General features: G+C 42.1%; 2 non-coding genes across 2 annotated transcripts; both read left to right on the plus strand.

Annotated features, from left to right (window-relative positions):
• Positions 1 to 2,710: 2,710 nt before the first annotated feature.
• trnar-ucg (transfer RNA arginine (anticodon UCG)) lies at positions 2,711 to 2,783 on the plus strand. Its single transcript has one exon. It is a non-coding gene; the product is annotated as a tRNA-Arg (tRNA).
• A 1,418-nt stretch (positions 2,784 to 4,201) lies between these two features.
• Positions 4,202 to 4,284, plus strand: trnaf-aaa (transfer RNA phenylalanine (anticodon AAA)). Its single transcript has one exon. It is a non-coding gene; the product is annotated as a tRNA-Phe (tRNA).
• Positions 4,285 to 20,464: the final 16,180 nt, after the last annotated feature.

Genomic DNA, 20,464 nt, shown 5'->3' on the forward strand with positions numbered 1-20,464 from the left:
TAAAAGTGAACATTTCCAATTACTTCCGTGATTAAATTAGGCCATCAAAGCGCCGGTGCCCCCATCTGATCGAGAGAGCCAATCACCTTTCTCCCTCACCAGGACAGTAATGAAGGAAATGAAAGTATAGCAACGTTTCACATCACGATTGCCCACCTTTTCGCCACAGCATCAAAGAACGGAGAACAGATTCAATGCAGGATCTTCTTTCGAAATAACGGTGAAATAACTATGTCTATTCACTTTCAGAGTAAACGGGGAACAACGCAAGTTGTCTGAAATATGAATAACCAACACAAACTACTTGGGTCCCAGATTCTACTGATGCACAGACTTTCATATGAAAAGGTACCTTGGGCGATTGCCGTACACCCAGAAATCTTCTGGCTGCCTTCTGTTTGCCCTGTCAGATTAACCTTGTGCTGCTCTAATCGAATTTGTAGTTATTGCCATTTGTCCGTAATGCTATTAGGGACAGCTGGTCGTGGCAACTCGTGACTGCAACACAAATTCTTTGCCAAAATTGGATAGTCCCGCAACTTGATTCGCAGTGCACGAACTTTGCAACGAGTATATGCCACGCGGCAAGTTAAAAAGCACGCTTCCATTTATTCAAGTAAGTTTCTGGGAACTGACAGCCAGATTCCTCCTTACACTCGGAATTATGACAACACATAAACCAACAGCCTCTCTCAGAGACAAGTGACCAATGCCCATCTTGTGCCGGACATACGTAGTTGACAAGATTACACGCAGGGACTGCACAGAAAACTATAGAGGAGAAGCAGACAGACGACCATCGAGCTGCATTCATGCAATTCAGTTACCCTGTAAACCCCATTCACAGCTGTTCCTTGTAGGTACACACAGGGCACTGAGTGTCTCTGACTCCGGGACTTGGAACTCGGATTATATGACCATCTGCAGCACTGCTTACTGCCTTGTGTGAGGTAACTCCCGATGGAACATATGTAAAACACGATAGCTCATTGAGAAATACGTCCAAAATAGTACCCAAGAGACGTATTTCTGTTGTGTTTCTAGTCCTGTTCCTGACATGACATCCAGCATTGTACTTATTGTGTGCTTCCTGACGGTTCGGTGCATGCTTCTGTGATCGCATTGTGTGCAGTAATCTGCGTTTTAGCTGCAATTACGTGTGTTTGAAACCTAGGACCACCGGCCTCTATTTTATTTTCCTCTTCTCGTGCGCAATTGCAACACAGTAAACGATCAATTAATATTGGGAAATGACATACACAGGCGTGTGAAAAGCCCAGTTTCCGTGACAATTATGCAATGGTTAGAGATTACTTTGATTCAGGAGATAAGGATGGAAAGTGTGTTTGGGTAGAGATGAGGAACATTGAGGAAAGAGGAAACCAGCCGCTGTGGCTTACAAGAACACTAACAGTAACCACAGTGTAAAAAAAAGTACAGGAAAAAATACCGCCTGTGAATGATAAAAGAAGGCAAGAATTATGGGAGACATTAATTTCCCTTCTTCCTCTCCCGTTTGAATTGTAAAGAAACTTTGAAGAAAAACAATCGAAAAGTTATATATGCCCCATCGAACAACGTTTGCCGGACCTTGGTCATTGATTACTGTAGATTAGAATACTTACAATGTGCAAACAGGCCCTTCGGCCCAGCAACTCCACACCGACCCGCCCGAGCCCAAATCCATTCCTCTCCTTTAACCCCGTCAATTTAGCACGGCCATTTCAACTAACCGGTACATTTTTGGACTGTGGGAGAAAACCTTAGCAAGCGCACGCAGCCACGGGGAGAATGTGCAAACTCCACACATTCAGTTGCTTGAGTCTGGAATTGACCCTGACTCGGTGGCATTGTGAAACAGCAGCGCTCACGATGGTGTCAGCGTGAGATGGGACTTATTTGCCTTCTTTAATTGGGAAAAATCTCTGTCATTGTGACCATCTGGAAAGACCAGTTCTTTCGCCAGAAAAAGAAATGAATATGTCATTAACCTTTGTTTGTTTCATGTCCAAGAATACTCAGATCAACAGCTCCTTTCAAAGAATAATTTTGGCTCAATTTTGCTGCAAATAGCTTTTCCTAACTTTGTGTTTTTCTTCTTTTACATTGGTGTCTCGCACCTTACAAATGACAGCAAAGGTATGAAAGGAGATGGAAGCATTTAACTCATCAAGTCAGCGGCAGCTTTCAATGAGATCACGGCTGATTTGGTCAATGCTCAAGGGTGCGGTGCTGTATGTAGTCATTGCCAAGTGGTTAAGCGAATGCATTGCAGGAAGGTTCAAATCAAGCTGATGCTAACAACGTCTCGTTTGGAGCCGCTAATTTGCAGTGAAGTGGCGGCGCCAATAAAAGGTGTCACGTATCCCGTCTAATTCCACATCCTGAGCTCGAAATGACCAGATGTCTCTCGCTGAGTTTCGGCAGGGTCTTGCTTGGACGACACCATGACACGTTTTCACTGGAGTGGATCATGAAATCGCGTCGTGACTGTGAATAAAACGATGGACACTTCCAGCAGAGAAGGAGGCGACCCTGAAGCAGGCAGCTGAGGACAAATGTTTCTCCTTTGCCAGTGAAAGGCACTGCTTCACAAATTGGAAACAGTGTTGGTGATTATCTTCGCTGCTTGTTCACCTTTTTAATTCTGATTCCGTGAAAGTCCATGGCATTACATATCGACATTCTGCCAAGAAACCACGTTTCCCTTGGGCCAGTGGCGTAATGGATAACGCGTCTGACTTCGGATCAGAAGATTGTAGGTTCGAGTCCTATTTGGCTCGAGGGGAATGTCTCACTTTAACCGTGCCCCACGTTGACGCTCCCCTGTGAAGTCCTGCCGGGACGTCGCTTCTGTGCTTCCGCATTTAAAACTTGCATTTGTCCTATTGTCCATTTCAAATTCCAGCTCACCACAACGGAGCCCTCTGTGGGTTTGGGGGTATCTTTCTTTGTGGGTGAAAATGAGCATGAGTTCCTCAAAAGAGTTAAAAGTCGTTGTGCAAAGGTCACACATCTGCCCCATTATTGTGCCATTTAAGAACACAGGATAAAGTCATTGACATTTCCCCTGGGAACATTGGAACACACGAGACTTCGGGCCAAAGTTGGAAACTGCGACTGGAATAGATGGCTCTCTGATTAGCTGCGATGCACACAGGCGGAATGACCTTTTCCCACTTTGTAAATCTACGAAGACAAGTTGAAAATAATCTGCAATGAAAATGTTCATAAAGGGTGTTTTATTTACACCAAATACGATAGTATCTATCGCCTTGTCTTGTTATTTACTTGTGAGGATTCGGTACTCTCAGCACCGTGGTCCGGATCGTATTCCCGCTCATGGAATGGTTGTATTGTTCAGCTAACATATCGGTGTACCAGTACTTCTGCCGATTTTCCGATGCTGGCAGGTCATTGGTTTTGTCCAAAACATTATGAATGTTAACATAGTACAAATTGCTGCAGTTGCTGGAAATCTGAGCCAAAAACGAAAATTGTTTGTGGAACGCAGAAAGACTGGCAACAGAAACATCGACTTTCCTGCTCCTCGGATGCTGCTGTGCTTTTCCAGCATTTTCTGATCTAAAATCAGGTTTCCAGCATCTGCAGTCCTCACTTTTGTCTAGTTCCTTCAGTGTCGCTGGTTCCCAATTCAAGAACTCCATCTCTAGCGGTTTCATGTCTGTACCTCCATGCTGTGGAGTTTAAGAGTGAAGAAAAGTAACTCACCCCCTCCATCTCTGGAGTAATTAGGGGCTGAAAATGAATCGTATCACATTGAAGTATATCTACAAGCGACTTAATATCTGTCTTTTATTGGGAACCATCTCTTTCATTGTAACCATCAGGAAAGACCATTTCGTTCGCTAAAAAAAGAAATGAATGTCACTAACCTTTGTTTGTTTCATGTCCAAGAATACTCAGATCAATAGCTCCCTTGATTACCTCTGCTAGTCATGTTCGCAAAGAGATCTAGCAAATTGCCAAGTGTGATTTTCCTTTCAATAAATAATTTTGACTCAATTTTGCTGCAAATATCTTTTCCTAACTTTGTCCTTTTCTTCTTTTACATTGGTGTCTCGCACCTTACAAATGACAGCAAAGGTATGAATGGAGATGGAAACATTTAACTCAAGTCAGCGGCAGCTTTCAATGAGATCACGGCTGATTTGGTCAATGCTCAGGGCGCGCTGTTGTCTGTAGTCATGGCCGAGTGGTTAAGGCGATGGATTAAAAATCCATTGGTGTTTCCTCGCGTCGGTTCGAATCCTACTGACATATGTTATGGACCCTTCCTGCTGGAACAATTCAAAGTTCAAAAAGTCTGTTTTGCAAACCAGGCCTGTAATTTGATTAGACTTGAGAAACTCGAGTTCTTCATCAGAAATGCTCCACATTTAAATCATTATCTCTGTTTCTCTTTCCAGATACACTGGAGAAACGTTCTCAGATGCACTTAAACTATCGAGAATTATAACCCCCGTAAAAAAACCAAACAATGGAATTTATCACGTTCTTAGTGTCTGTTTAGAACATAATGAGTTTTTGTCCATTCCCCTCAAGTTTCAATGCAATCACCTCTTATTCTGTCACAGCGCTACAGATTAATCTTCACTCACTCCTCATGGTACCATGATCCCAGTGATTAGTCTGTTGACACTCTTTCACTTTCTCTCTGTGACGCGGAGATCATTCCTTATGAAGGAGAGAAAATCTGCCTACAACGCCCTAAATACTGCCTCAACAACACTCTCAGAGATTATCATAATAATTGAATTCCATCACTTTTCCGTCTCTGTTTCTTTCCTGTGTTGTGAAAAAGCCATTCCTTCTCCATGCCCTGAGACTGACGTGAAATTTACAAGTTCCTTCCGTCTGTACATCAACATCAATAAAGCCAACACCAGAGATGGAGATGAACATCACTCTTGTGGAGAACTTCAAAGATGTAGAATACACCTAAAACAAGGAATGGTCACCTACCCCAATGGAAATGAGCTTTCGGAATATGGTAAACACGCAGAGGAAGGAGCTCTCTTTCCTTTGTTGTTCCCTCACGGGATGTGTGCAGCCCTGGTCAGACCAGCACGTTATACCAATCTGAAACTGGGTGGCTGGTTCAGCTGTTCCACAGGACAGTAAAGAGTAAACTACATTGCTGTGGGATTGCAGTCACACGGAGACCTGACCAGGCAAGGATGACCCATTGTCTTCTCATAAGGACATGAGGCAAGCAGATGGGCTTTTTCTCACAAATGATAATGGTTTCATTTTAATTATATCAATTTCTTTCATGAGATATCAATGGATTATTATTCGATGGCAGTAGGTTACGCGTCATTGACTTGAGCACTATACAGTGTCTTACATCTGATAGATTCTGTGCAGAGAATAAGTTAAACATCTCAAGTGCAATTATTTTGTGCTGGACTCGTGGTTTGAAGAGACTTGAAGCAACAGCTGCTTCGGATTTAACAAAAACACAAACGATGTTTCATTCAGGAATTGCACTGAGGCTGAGGAGGTGACTGGGCTACCATAATGGTATGGTGGTATTGGAAAGGATTGGTGGGTAGGGAGGATATGGAAATGTAAATTTGTGCAGGATAGAAAGGATTATGGAGTTTGAGAACAGTCCGGTTCCTTCTCGCATATCAGTGAGTAATTCGTAAATAGTAATTTCCTTTATATATTTTATAAGGAAAGGAATTTTTGATTGGAACCGAAGACATTGATTGCCATTTCCTAATATTTACATATCATGAGCAGAAATTCAGTTCAACCCAATTTAACAGTCAAAGAGAATGACTTACTAGGAAGACCAACTATAGCGAGGATGGGATAGTAACCACCTTGAATAATACAAAGGATTTCCTGGATCCCCCATGCTAATGATATCCAAGGCTGAGAAAGAAAGTAAAGACGCCAGGAGAAATCTTGTTCATTGTTGGAACATTCGACTGTAATGTTCTCAGATTCTAATCTCTCCTCCCTTCCCTTTGGAGCTGCTGATCCCTATTAGTGCTGTCGGTGATACTCCCTCTCACACTAAGGGATAATACATTGAGCGAGCCCATTTATTGTTTAAAGATGGAAACCCTCCACTGGGATAATTAGAATCCACAGAGATTGACAATAATCACAGTCGGTGAACAATTAGTTCCAGTTAACCCTTTTCAATTCAATATTAATTTTATTAAAATTCAAAATAACGTTTAAAGGTTTCACAGTCCGCATGGGATCTGTTGGAGTGACTGAGGGAAGGGATGCTGGAGATGGCAGATTGTTTGTGTGTAATCTTTCAATCTGCCTTGGATAGGAGAGGAATGACAGAGAATTGTTGGAACATAAACCAGTTTCTCCATTTATAAATGGAAATTATAGCCTGAAATTATTGATCAGTGATTATATTGATGAATTAACTCTTATAGTCCAAAATCTGATGGGAAAATGTGCTTAAGAAAACATGGATTATAACAGGCAAACTGCATGGATATGTTAACAGAGAATTGTACGTGACAAATACAATTCAGATTGTTATTTGAGGATGAGAAGGGGCAAGTAAGGGTCATGCTGTTGATGTTATTGATGTCAATGAACTCTTATCAAGTATCATTTATTAGACTTCAATTACTGTGTGATTATGACATTAGGGATGAGACAGAAATCAGAGAGAATTGGCGGAAATGGCTGCTGCGACTGGAGGGAGAGATAATGAGATTGCCAGTCATCAGTATTGGAACGTGCCTCTTTATAAATCATTAGGTCAGAATCATGATGCAGCTATAGTAAGGGATGAGGACAGCCAACATTAACCATAAGATCAGAAGACATAGGAGCAAAAATGTGGCCTTTCTGCCCATTGAGTCTGCTCCGCCATTTGATAATATCTGTTAAGCTTCTCAACATCACTCTCCCGCTTTCTCCCCATAACCCTTGGTCTGCTTGACAATCAAGAACCTATCGAGCTCAGTCTTAAATATACGTAATGACCTGGTCTCTCCAGCTTCTGTGGCCGTGAATTCCATAGATCCCCGACTCTCTGGCTGAAGAAGTTTCTCCTTATCTCTGTTCTAAAAAGTCTTCCCTTTATGCCGGGATCTCGAGTCCTAGTCTCTCCTATCAATAGAAACATCTTTCCAACATCCTGTCTGTCCACGTCATTCAGTATTTGGCAAGTTTCAATTAGATGCCCCAGATCATTCTAAACTCCATCAGATACTGACCCAGAGTCCTCAAATGTTACACATATGTTAAGCTTTCCATTCCTATGAATCTTCTCTGAACATCCTGCAGTATCAGTACATCCTTCCTGAGATACGGGGCCCAAAACTGCACACAATGCTCCAAATGTAGTCTGACCAGAGCCTTATACAGCCTCAGAAGTATGTCCCTGCTTTTATATTCAAACCCTTTTGAAATGAATAGCATCATAGTATTTGCTTTCCTTACTACTGACAACCTGCAAGTCTACCTTGAGAGACTCCTGGACTAGAACTCCCAAGTCTCTGCACTTCAGACTTCTGGTTTTACTCTTAATATTGAAAATAGTCCATGCCTCTTGTCTTTCTGGCAAAGAGCATGACCATACACTTTTGCACACTCTACTCTATTGACCAGTTCTTTACCCAATCTCCCAAACTGCCCACATCCTTCTGCAGGCGAATGTGAGGACTGCAGATGCAAGAGATCACAGCCCAGAAGTGTGGTGCTAGAAAAGCACAACCAGTCACGCAACATCCAAGGAGCAGGAAGTGCGACGTTTCAGACATAAGCTTTTTGTCAGGATTGAGGAAGGTGGGCAAAAGTGTGCTGAAAGATAAATAGGAGATGGTGAGGCTGGGGGGATGCAGCGTGGAACAGAGTAGTTCGACGAAGGTGAATTATGATCGTGAAGGACAGGGAAGATGGAGAGATTGGACAGTTCAAAGGGACAGTGCGAAGTTGGAGTGTTCGATGTGAGATAAGGTGGTGAAGGTGAGATGACGAAATTGGTGAAATTGACATTGATACCGTGTGGTTGCACAGTCCTAGGGTGAAAGATGAGATGTTGTTCCTCCAGGTGTTCGGTGACTTGGGTTTGGCAGTGGAGTAGACCCAAGACTGGCATATCTTTGGCGGATTGGGAGGGAGAGTTTAAGTTTTCGGCCATAGGGTGGTAGGGTCATTGTGTGTGTGTGTGTGTGTGTGTGTGTGTGTGTGTGTGTGTGTGTCCCAGTGATGCTGCCTGAAACGTTCCAAAAGTTGACATCCTGTCTCCTCAATGTAAAGGAGACAGGGAACAATGGACGAAGTACAATGTCTACGGGGTGTGGAAGGATCCTTTGGGGCCTTTGATGGAGTTGAGGGGGAAGATGTCGGCGCGCATTTTACACAACTTGGGATGGCAAGGGAAGGTGCTGTGAGTGGATGATGGCTTGGTTGGGATGTTGGGGCGTGGACTACTGAGGGAGTTTTGGAGGAAATGGCCTCCGCAGAATGCTGATAGGGGTGGGGAGAGAAATATATCTTTGGTGGTAGGGTCTGCCTGGAGCTGGCAGAAATAGTTGAGGATGACGATTCCATCTGGAGGTTGGTGGGGTGGAAGTTAAGGACCATGGCGGCCTATCCTTGTTGTGGTAGGAAAGGTGGGGTTCAAGTACAGAGGTTTGGGAAGCTGAGGAGAATCGGTGGAGCAACTTTCCGCAAACTCACTACCTCTTCAATGCAATCTGACCCTCTTCATATTTTTGTACTTTTTGCACATCAAGCTGTCTGTGGCAAGGTGGCTTAGTGGTTAGTACAGTGTCAGGGACACAGGTTCGATTCCCACTTCGGGTCAATGCTAGTTTGGAGTTTGTGTATTCTCCCCAAACTGCGGGTGTTCTGGTTTCCTGCTGCAGTTCAAACATGTGAAGATTAGGTGAAATGGGCATGCTAAATTGCCCAGATATTGCGTTATTGGTCTGCTTAGATTACTCTTCGGAGGGTTGGTGTAGGACTTATTTTGCCAAAAGAGCTGTTTCCACACTCTAGTGATTCTAATACTAAAAATTAGCCAAAGTGTCCTCTGTTCCTTCATCTAGATCGTTAGCTTTATAAGGTGAAATTTGGTGCTCCCAACACTGAGCCTTGTGGCAATGCTTGTCACTGACTGCCATCGTGAGATGGCACATTTTACCGTTACTCTCTGCTGGCTTCAATCAATGCTAGCACGTTGCCTCTGACACCATGGGTCCCCTTTCTCAATAACCTCCAGTGTAGCAATTTGTCAAAGGACGTCTTGAGGTGTAGGTAATAATATCCATTGGCTCTCCCAATCTGCTCAGTACTTCCTCAAAACATTCTAGTATGTTTGTTAGGCATGACGGCCCCTTGATGAAACCATGCTGACTCTGCCCTATTTTACCATCTACATCCAAGTATTCAGAAATCCCATCCTTCATGATGGATTTCAGAATCTTACCCATAACTGAGGTTAGGTTAACCAGTCTGTAATTTTCTGTCTTCTGCCTTACTCCCTTGTTAAACGGGGTGTCACGTTAGAGATTTTCCAGTCCACTTTGCCCTTTCCTGATTCTAGTCATTCCTGAAAGATCACAACGAACGCTTGCACTACACCTTCAGCTATCTCGCTTACAAGGCTTGGGTGTAGTCCATCTGGTCCAGATTATTGATCTGCATTCTGGTTATTCAGTTTTCCAACCCGTTCTCTTTGGTGATGACCACCATACTCCGTTATTCCCCTCACTCTGTTGATTTTTTTGGAAAAGTAATCGTGTCTTCCACTGTGAAGACTGACGCAAAGTTCCTCAGCCATTCCTTTGTTCCCCAACACGACCTCTCTGGCATCATTTCCAATATCTACTTTTGCCTCTCTTTTCCACTTTATATATCTAAGTGGCTAGCTTACCTCGTTATTTAATTTTCTCCCTCCTGAAACATTTTTGTTGCCCTCTGTTGGTCTTTATAAGCTTCCCAATACTTTGGTTTCACACTGCCCTTCACCACATTACATACTTCTCTCCTTTGCTTTGATACTATCCGTGACTTCCCGCGTCAGCCATGGTTGCCTCATCCTCCCTGTACCATGCCTCTTTATCCTTGCAATGTATCTCTGCTGTGTCTCCTAAATTACCCTTAGAGCCATTGCTGTTCTACTGTCTTTTCTGCAAGGCTACTCTCCCAGTCAATTCTACCCAACTTCTCCCTTATGCCTCTGCAGTTGCCTTTATTCAGCTGAAGTACTGTTGCCTCTGATTCTATCTTCTGCCTCTCAAATTGTAGTGTAAATTCAACCATGCTATGATCGCTGCTTCCGACGGCTTGCTTCAATTTAAGATCCCTTATCTAGTCTGCCTCTTCGCACAGCACTAAATCCAGTATTGCCTGTTCCCTCGTGGATTGCACCACAAGCTATTCAAAAAAAAATCTTGTAGACATTTCATTAAATTCTGTTCTTACAATCCACTACCAATCTGATATTCCCATTCCCCCTGAATATTGACATCGCCCATGATCACTGTAAGCTTGCTTTTCCTACATATCTTTTCTATCTCCTGATATATCTGATGGCCCAGCTCCTCACTACTGTTTGGAGGCCTCTATAAGACACCAACTGTCGTTGCTTTAACATTGTGCTTCCTCAATTTTACATATGCAGATGCTACACCATCTGACCCTATGTTATTTCTTGCTATTGATTTAATTTCATTTCTTACTGATAAGACAACCCCACCTCATCAGCCCACCAGCGTATCTTTTGGATAGGGTGCATATCCTGGAATATTTAGCTCCCAATCCTGATCCCCTTGCAGCTATATCTCCGTGATGCCCATCACGCAATACCTGCCAATTACGTTCTGGGTCACGAATTCATTTACCCTATTCCTCATACTGCATGCATTCAGATATAACGCTGTCAGTCCTGTATTAACCATCTCTCCTCTCATTGTCATTCGTATTCCAGTGTGCCAGAAGTTTCTTTGTTAATCATTTCTAGATACTCTATTCTATTTATGTCTGTGGAAGAGATTTTAATAATCTATCCTGAATTCTGCACTCTTACCTCCTCTTTTAATTCAGGTTTCTAATTACCCCCATAACTGATTCCCGTTCCCCCACTCCTATTCCATTTCCAACTCTGTCTATCGCCCTAGTTAAGCGATTCATTCGGACTCTGGTCCCAACATGGATCTGATAAAGGCTGTCCCATCAGGACAGGTCCTTTCTTCCCCAGAAATGAGATGCGTTTATTCAACACAAAATACAGCGACAAAATGATTTTCTCGACAAACTAAAATATGAAATGTACAAAGAGATAAGATTGTTAAAATACACTCATGATATCGAGCTATATGAAGTGAAATGTGGATTACTAAACCATGGAAGTGGTGTGCAAACCTTTTCAGTCATTACTTGACCAACAGCTGAGATGCTGATTTCCCCTCTGACAGTGATTCCACTCACTGAGATTCTCTGGCTCACTCACTCACACAGTGTCTCAGGGGGTTACCAGTTCTGCTACCATTGGCACAGTCTATTTAAATTAATCCACCTTCTCTCTGGAGCCAGTCAATTGGTCTATTGGATTCTGTTTAGCTGTCAGTCACTCAACTCTGTGATATTATATAAGATAAATGATCTGGGATCAACCAGTATCACCATGGTGCTCACAGGGTGTGGCTCCCAAACAAAGAGCTTTTGGTTCAGGGGAAATGTTTAAATATAACTTCCATGTTCTGTCTATGTCTCCTCATGCTGTCTCCTGATCTATCTAATTTCATCCCCATTTCACACCCCTTCATTTCTCCCTCACTCTGTCACTCCATTTTCTCTCCTCTCTGTTCATCTCCCTTCACATTCTTTCTTTCTATTTCATTCTCTCTCTCTCTCTCTCTCTCTCTCTCTCTCTCTCTCTCTCTCTCTTTCTCTGTCTCTCTCCAATAACTCTTTCTGCTTTCTGATTGCATAGCTGGAGAGCTCGTGAATGTACGAAGGACTGAATGGCTTCTGTCTGTGCTCTATTAATTCTGCGGTGCTCTGACCCACAATAAAAACATTAGGTGCCTGTAAAGACAATCTGATTCAATGAAGGACACAAGTCACAATCATCCATTACCTCTTTCTGTTCTCTGGTATACAGCGACTTCGAAATATCTGTTCAAATAAAATAGATTGAAATTCGAACAGTCGGGAGGACGTTCGCCAGATGATATTGCAATCAGGATTTAATAAACAGTTGCCACACACAAAATGTGTGTGGCCCTATTTTACTATGCACCTCCAAGTACTGCATAGCTACTCCAAGGGCCCAGTTCTGCAGCGAAATATCCCAGGCCAAGCCATCTCCAGCTGCTTCATCAATGTCCTTCCCTCCATCATAAGTTCAAAGGTGGGAATATACAATGACAAATGTGGAATTAATTCCACCCACAACTCCTCAGTTTAAATTTAACTTAACACAATCCATTAGAGATTGGGCAACTTTAGATTTAGTCCGAGCAATGAGAAAGTCCAATTGCTAGGCCCCAAGGGATCCTTCCATATCCGCCACCAATTCACCTGCACCTTCACACATATCATTTACTGCATCCGCTGCACCTGATGTGGCCTCCTCTATATTGGGGTGACAGGCCGCCTACTTGAGGAACGTTTCAGAGAACACCTCTGTGACACCCGGACCAACCAACCCAACCACCCCCTGGCTCAACACTTCAACTACCCCTCCCACTCCACCAAGGACATGCAGGTCCTTGGACTCCTCCATTGCCAGACCATAGCAACATGACGGCTGGAGGAAGAGCGCCTCATCTTCCGCATAGGAACCCTCCAACCACAAGGGATGAACTCAGATTTCCCCAGTTTCCTCATTTCCCCTCACCCCACCTTGTTTTAGTCCCAACCCTCGAACTCAGCACCACCTTCCTAACCTGCAATCTTCTTCCTGACCTCTTCGCCCCCACCCCCACTCTGGCCTATCACCCTCACCTTAACCTCCTTCCACCTATCGCATTTCCAACGCCCCTCCCCCAAGTCACTCCTCCCTACCTTTTATCTTAGCCTGCTTGACACACTTTGCTCATTCCTGAAGGACTTATGCCCGAAACGTCGATTCTCCTGCTCCTTGGATGCTGCCTGACCTGCTGCGCATTTTCAGCAACACATTTTCATCCTAAATTATTCACAAGGTTTATAAATAAAACATGCAGAACTGACAGTGCGTACTTAAAAGGAGAGTGCAGCTCTGTGTTCAAAATGCTACTTCAGGCTCCCTCAGAAATGACCTTAACTACATCACTCTGTACATTCCCCAAAATAAGAACAGCAAGAGATTGTCCCACTTTTTCCATCGCTGTCAGGATCATGTGGTGAGGAATACAATCTCCAAAATTACACAGCATCCTGGCTTGAATCAATATCATTGTCCTTTCACTGTCGCTTATTTAGAATTCTGTGGCTCTCTTTGAAACATATCAGTTAGTGTCCCTGCACACCGAGGATCACTGGGGTTCACCACCATATTCTGAATGGAAATTAGACATAGGCAATAAATGCTGGTCTTGCGAACGGAATTCACCTTACAAGAACAACTGACAGGAATCTGCTCAATTAACGGCATCCATTCTAATCTGTCTGATTTCTAACGCAGTTTTAATGAAGCTTTTACTTTGACCTAAGCATCTGATCTTTCTGTAACTCCATGAAACTTCCACGAGTGCTTTCGCAGTGCTGATTAAAAATCACATTTGCAAATTGTGCTCATCATTCTGAAAGGGAGAGCCTTTTTGCAGTTGAGAATGCTTTCATTATTTGTCATTATCCAAAGGCAATAGAAACAAAGAAACTAAGATCAGGAGTAAGTGATTGGACAACTTGAATCAAGTCTGCCATGTGATAAGATCATGGATGATTTGATTGTGGCTATGCCCTATAACATTAATTCATAATTCATAGCTGATAAACTGTCTGACTGTGTCTTAAGAATATTCATTGTCCTACCTTTCATCACTCTCTGGGAGGGAAGTTCCCACAGACGCAGAACCCTTTGAGATGGTTAAAACAATCACGAACTCCTTCACTGGGATATTCTCCAATTTCCAGGAGTCCATCCATTTCTGGAAATCTCTCGCACAAATTGAAATATTGTTTCAGCAATCAACTTGAATAGACTACTCAGAATATTATGGGTTTAAAAGAGATCATGCGTCATTTGTAAAACCCCAACTGATCCAAGGCCAATCTGACAATGTTCTCCCAGAGATAAATGCTCCTCACAGGAATCAGTTGAGTGAATCTTCTCTGGACTGCTTTTCATGTCATTGGGCCCTCAGCTCTCCTACTGTGGTCTCACTGTACCCTACGAAACTGTAGGATATCTTCCCTACTTCTGAATGCATTCTCTTTCAAAAAGTTTGAAAATTTATATTGCCTCCCTATGATGTGCACGCAACGTGTTTTTTTGTGTGTGATCCAGGTGCCTGATTCCTCTGTGCCTCAGCTTTGCAATCTCTCCATTGGATTAATGCATTGTTTTTCCTTCAAACCACCAACCTATTCAAACACAGACACATGTTTCCTGCTATGCCCCATATACCAATATATCATTCACTTGACCCACTTCGAACTCTGTATAATATAATGAAGTGGAAGTCAACATCCATCGGATAATTAAAAGCAATGCACACAGCGAAGAGAATGTGACAAGTGATGTAACCCACCTCCTTGTTGACAACCCAGTTTGTTATAAAGGAATGTTTCAATGAAATGGAATCCTTTCACGCATTCTGTAATTAACAAGTACTATTTGCTTGTTTAGGGGTGACACCGTGGCTCAGGGGCTAGCACTGCTGCCTCATAGTGCCAAAGACCCAGGCTTGATTCCAACCTTGGGCAACTGTCTATGTGGAGTTATCACATTCTATTCGTGTCTGCGTGGGCTCAAACACGTGCTCCTGTTTCCTCTCACAATCCAATGATGTGCAGGTTACTTGAATTGGGCATGCCAAATTGCCCATAGTGTTCACGGATATGTAAGTTAGGTGCGTTAGTCAGGGGTAAATATAGTCAATATTGTAGAGGAATGCATTTGAGTGGTTTACTCTTTGGAGGGTCAGTGTTATCCTTGTTCGTCCACAGGGTCTGTTTCCCTACTCTACGTATTCTATGATTCTAACTTTAACAGTGAACAAATCGCTAACAAACTGAACAATCTCTCTGTAACTAAATACGTTTTCCAGAAAAAAAAACAAGATTTTCCTGATATGCGGTTTCACTAATACAGATTCCACGCATAAATCCATTATTACTAAGAGTAAAATTAAAATTTATTTTCTCAAAGTTCAGTCAGAATGGACTCTCTTGCAATTTCTGTATCTTATTCCCTCGTCTTTCTCTGTCTGAAATGCCTTCTCAGTTGTTTTCTGGTTTCAAGAATATTTGCTCAGCGTGTTGTGTACCTTTATTGATGGATAGAGCTTTTTAGGCAGAGCATGGAGATTTTTTGTGAGACCCCAATATTTCTTTCACAGATGACACTTCCCTGTCATCGTTTTTTCAACTAGCAGTGGACTCTCCCCCTCGCCCAATTGCCTCTCTGTTATATATATATCTCCTTGACACAAGAAATTCTTAGTATATGATTGGTTTCATATTGTTAACGCTAAAATGGATCCTTAATCTTCAAGTGCCGTTTTAAGTTAATTGGCAGCATTTGAACTGTTGCTTGGATAAAAATGCTGCTTGGGCCTGAAAACTGAACGAGTTTGATCCATTCTGTCAATTGGGAACCTGCAAAATGCTTACCCACAGACATTTGTTCTTCTGTTTAATCACCGAAAAGCCCCTTACCTTGTCAAAGGTCATCATGGTATTGACCAAAATTTTGCAAGTTCGCCGTTTTTACTCACCAATAGACTGATATGCACACGGATACCTCCACCTCTATAATAATAGTCCGATCAAAAAATCCAGATGAAGATTTTTTTAAAAACTCTTATTTCAAAACCAGGCAACTGTCGATTCTTCTCCACATTCCTGACTTCTTTCCTTATTTTTGGGGATTCTGCTTCCCAGGTCTTTGGTTGATAAAGGTCCCTGTCAGAGAGCAGATCTTTCTGCTGCCAGGCTGGACTGGTTGGCGGCTTACTGCTCTTTGCCGCTCTGACCAACTGTTCAAAATGTTTGATATTTATAGCCCAAAAGATTGGATTGTTTCATTGGTTTTAATATTGTCAAAACACTATGTACAAACTTGATTAGCGTTTGGCATCTTGGCACATTATTTAAACTGATTGGCTGAATTTGAATTTGAATTTGTCTCATAGCAACGCAGATACTGCTAGCTGTTTGACCAAATATTGCATTTTTAATTTTTCTCGTACTCTGGCCAGCCTTTCAACTCTCTTGAAGGTATAGTACACTTAAAATTTCATAACACTGTCCACCCTATCTAACCCTCTGATTATCTTTTCTAGATCAATTCAGACAGCTCTCATCCTTCTTCTCTCGAATGAAAACAGCGGCAACTACCTCAAACTTTCCTTATAAGACTTTCCCTCAAAATCAGGCAACATTCTTGTAAATCTCTTTTGAACCCTTTCCAAACGTTCCACGTCCTTCCTGTAATGCAGCAAGCAGAAATATACAGTACTCCAAGTGCGGCCACATCGGAGTTTTGTGCACCTGCAGTATGATCATGTGGCTCCAAAATTCTATCCCTCTTCCAATAAAAGCTAACATACTGTACGCCTTCTTAACAAGCCTATTAAACAGATTGGCAACGTTCAGTGATCTACGTACATTGACACTGAGATCTCTCTACTCATGGACACTGCCAAGAATCTTACCATTGGCCCAGTACTCTTTATTCATTTTGCTGCTTCCAAAATGAATCACCTCACACTCTTGCACATTAAACTCAATTTGCCACCTCTCAGCCCAGCTCTGTAGTTTATCTATGTCCCTCAGTAACCTGCAACATTCTTCACCACTATCCACACTTCACCAACCTTAGTATCATAATTAACTTTACTAACACATCATTTTATGCCCTCATCTAGGTAATTTATTAAAACGACAAACAGCAGTAATCCCAACAAGTTCCTCTGTAGGAACTACAGTTTTTCGTGTATTCCGTGAAAACAGAAAACATTGCTTTTGTGCCTTTGCCATTTTTGAGTTTTTCGTCGTTATCTTGTCAGTTTCATCCTGCAAAGAGGCATCACTTAGTTTCACTCTGCGATTCTTTTTTATGTACTAGTGAAAGCTAATGGTATCAGTATTTATGTTTCCGTTCATTTCCTGTCATAGCTTCTTTGAATGTTTGTGTTAACCCTTTGCTTTTTTTTTTGTTTGTTTTCATTAATTCACAGGAAGTGGGCATTGCTGCATAGGCCGGCATTTATTGCCCATCCTTGATTTCCCAGAGGGCAGTTAGGAGTTATCTTCATTGATGTGGGTCTGGAGTAACAAATCGACCCGACCAGGTAAGGATGGCAGTTTCCTTCCCCATAGGACATTAGTGAAACAGGTGAGCTTCTCCTGACAATCTGTTCATGTTCACCACCAGTTTGTTAATCCCAAATTTGAATTCAAATTCCACCATCTGCCATGACAGGATTCGAATCCAGCTCCCCAGAACATTATCTGGGTCTCTCGATGAGCAGTTTAGCTGCAATGCACTAGGCCACCGCCTTACCCAATCCCCGGAGCACGACTAACTTGTGCAGTATGATTTGCCCTCGTTTTTGCCCTCATGCTGTCATTGAATTCCTTATCTAGACATGGATAAATTTTCTCTGTCATGCAATTCCTCTTCTGTCACAAATATACTTTACTTGAGACGTATTTAGTATCCCCTTAAGTATTTGCCAAATTTCTTCATCTGTTCTGTCTTTGACTGTTCCCCTAACCCCACCCCCCCTCCGCCCCCGCCTCCCCAACCAACACCTTCCTTCAGCCACTGTAAGTATTATTACTCAACACTAAGGCTCTCGTATGTGACTCTGTTCTCACCAGTATGTTGTGGTCATTCTTTCCAAGAGGATCCTTTCCTGCAAGATCGTTTTTCATTCCTTGCTTATATCAAATCTAAAGTACCCTGCTCTCTGGTTGGCTCCATGACATGTGTTCTTAGAAACAATCCTTCATATACTCTATGATTTGTACTTGGAGCCTACCCTTTGCCAAGTTGATTAATTGATTCAATATGCACATTTCTCCCACCGTTGTTAACTTGTCACGAACCCTCATTTCCGACCTCAGAAGTACTTTGGGGAGACGGTGGCTGAAAATTACTCTTCCAAAGAGGTTTCTTCAGTTTCTTTTTATTTGCACCTGGACTGATTTTAATTTTGTTCCCTCGTGCCAACATCATTTCTTAATATCGTCTTGATATCATCCTTAACCAATACCCCAAATCCACCTCCTTTACATTAATGTCTATCCTTTCGGAATACGGAGTACCCATGCACAGTTCACTGTCCAGTCCTGATCTTCCTGTAACCATGTTTCAATCATCCTTACCAGGCCATACCCATTTATCTCAGTACCTACTGCCAGCTCATCAATTTTATTCCAAATACTGTGTGGTTTTAGGCCTAAGGATTTTAAATAAGATTTTTTCAATTTATTTTTCCCCGTGAATTGTTTCTTGAGTACGAGCTTCCTGATCTCACACACCTCACTCCTTCACGAACCCCATACATTCCATCTTCATTTGTTAATCGCTGACATACATCTCCATTATTTATTCCAATCTCCAACTCACATTTTGGACTGATTTGATTCCTTCTCGCAGCATGATACTGGCCGTGCCTGATGTCCTATTCACCTCTACCTTCTGCTCCGTTCCTGACCTACTGCTTTGTTTCCCAGCCTCCTGGTTTATTAGTTTAAATCCACCCAATTTGCACGAGAAAACCTCCCCTCTAGGATGTTGGTGCGCATCCAGTTAAGATGCAATCTCTCCATTTCTTAAAGCCCTCACCTGTCCTGGAAGAGGGCCCAATGATCCAGAAATCTGAAACCATCGCCCCTGAACAAGCTCTTTTACCATACGTTAATCGTTACCTAATCCTTACCTCTTTTATACGAGGCACTGGGTGTAATTCAGACATTACAGAGAATTGTTTTTTCTCTCTCCCTCTCTCTCTCTCTCTCTCTCACACACACACACACACCACACACACACACACACACACACGCACACCCTTCATTACTTTGAAGAAGAATACCTGGAACCTTATAAATAATCAGAATGATAAGTGGAATGAAGAAATTAGTTAAAGGTAGGATGCGAGAAATTAGAGTAATAAAATTGCTCCTGATTGATCAGAACAGACGAAGATGTGAACATATTGCAGTAATCAAAATTATGAAAAAACAGAGTAAAATAAGAATACTTCATTTCTCTTAGCTGGCATTACAGCATCCCAGTTTCAAGATCGTCGGCACAAGACCTTGGAGTGAGATAAGGCAAAAGCTCTTTATTGAGAGAGTTGTTAGGATTTGGAATGCCCTACCTGGGAGATTTGTGAATGAAGACGCAAGAGGGAACTGGATATATATTTGAACGTTCCGAAATTAAAGGGCAACAGTGATAGAGGTGGCAAATGGGAGGATTTGGGAGACACTTCACAAGCTGATGCATAAACAGTGGCCAAATAGCCTCCTTGTGTACATTAAAGTTCTGAACTCTATCATGTACAGATGCAAGTCAAAGCCAGTATCAGATTATTTCCAGCTGTAAATGTTGGCAAATATGTGATCATTTTGTTGCAGCATAACAATTTATAATGCAAGTATTGCAAGTTCAGTTTGATGATGAAGTCTAATTAGTACTCAGCACACGAATATTTTAAATTTTGTATCCCAACAAATAAAACAAATATTTCCTTTGCTTTGCCACAAAACTCTTTCGAAAATGTCTGACTGTTCACTCACATGGATATATGTTCTTCATTCTTTTTCACATTTCACATTAATACCATTCATTCTGAAAATTGCAAGGTTTCAAATTGTTGTTCACTTCAATTTAATAACACAAATCATTTATTTAATCTAATATTCTCTGTTCATATTGAATTATTGTCATTTTTCAATTGTTGGTAAAGAACTGAAGCTCGCACATTTAGTGAGAAATTAAACTGATCGATTATGTATAAATATGTAAGAAAGCAATTTCTGTATGACTGTTCAATCGTTTAATCACTCGAAAAATACAATCATTCAGATGCCAACGACTTTCCAAATGTTGGAGCAACGATGTATTCATTTGAATACTGACAATGAGTATGTAATTGTAGCCAGTTTTGAGAAGATTTGTAGCTCAGGTTGAAGTTTTGGGTGTCGGCTTCTTCGCTGAGCTGGGAGGTTCATTTCGAGATGTTTTACCATCTTCATCTTCAGGGGAACCAACGCTGAAAATTCCTGCTTTCTATTTATATGTTTGAGTTTCTTTGGGTTGGTGATGTCATTTCCT

This window comes from Chiloscyllium punctatum, chromosome 4, assembly GCF_047496795.1.
Source record: "Chiloscyllium punctatum isolate Juve2018m chromosome 4, sChiPun1.3, whole genome shotgun sequence".
Classification (NCBI taxonomy): domain Eukaryota; kingdom Metazoa; phylum Chordata; class Chondrichthyes; order Orectolobiformes; family Hemiscylliidae; genus Chiloscyllium; species Chiloscyllium punctatum.